The sequence below is a fragment of the Trachymyrmex septentrionalis genome, unplaced genomic scaffold (assembly GCF_001594115.1).
Source record: "Trachymyrmex septentrionalis isolate Tsep2-gDNA-1 unplaced genomic scaffold, Tsep1.0 scaffold172, whole genome shotgun sequence".
NCBI classification, from domain to species: Eukaryota; Metazoa; Arthropoda; class Insecta; order Hymenoptera; family Formicidae; genus Trachymyrmex; species Trachymyrmex septentrionalis.
This window is the reverse complement of record NW_017304887.1, coordinates 390,404-391,156: the sequence shown is the minus strand read 5'-3', so window position 1 is coordinate 391,156 and position 753 is coordinate 390,404.

Genomic DNA, 753 nt, shown 5'->3' with positions numbered 1-753 from the left:
ATATATATAAAAGAAGCTTTTTTAGTTTTAAAATTAACAGGTAAGTAAATTATATCAAAGATAAATAAATAAATTATCATTAATTAAATACATACAATATACAGTTTTTTGTCGTGGGATACGATATCATTGTAAAGCAACTTCGCCGATCTGGAAGCAACTGCGTCATTCTTCAGGAAATATTGTCGAATTACAGGAGATGGAATATCAGAATGCCACGATGCAAAGCATGCATATTCATTCGTAACGAAATCCAAACGTGGGATATAATTGAATAGCGATTCTGAAATCAATCGAGAGGGATACTGAGCTCTGTCCCACAAAATCGACACGGAATTTTCCCATATAAATCATAATGCGACAAACTTCGCGAATTTAACCGTCTGTGTCAGAAGTAGGGAAGGGATAGGGGATGAACCAGGCGAGGTGCACGCTTTAAGCAGTGGCACGCTTCGGTAGGGGAGAGAGAAAAAGAGAGAAAGAGAAAGAGATAAAGGGTGAAATGCACGGGGGTGAGCGCGCGGCCGGACGTCGCGACGCCTGCGTCAATCTGCGATTCATTGCCCTGGCAACGGCCGACGCTTACAGCTATTCTCCCTACAGGGTGTCCAAATCTTAACGCATAAACCCTTTAAATAGTGAGATTTATATTAAGAGAATGATGATTATTTCAAAATAAAAATAATAATAGTTTATAAATTATAAAAAGTTAAAACTTTTATATATATATATATATACAATATATATATACAT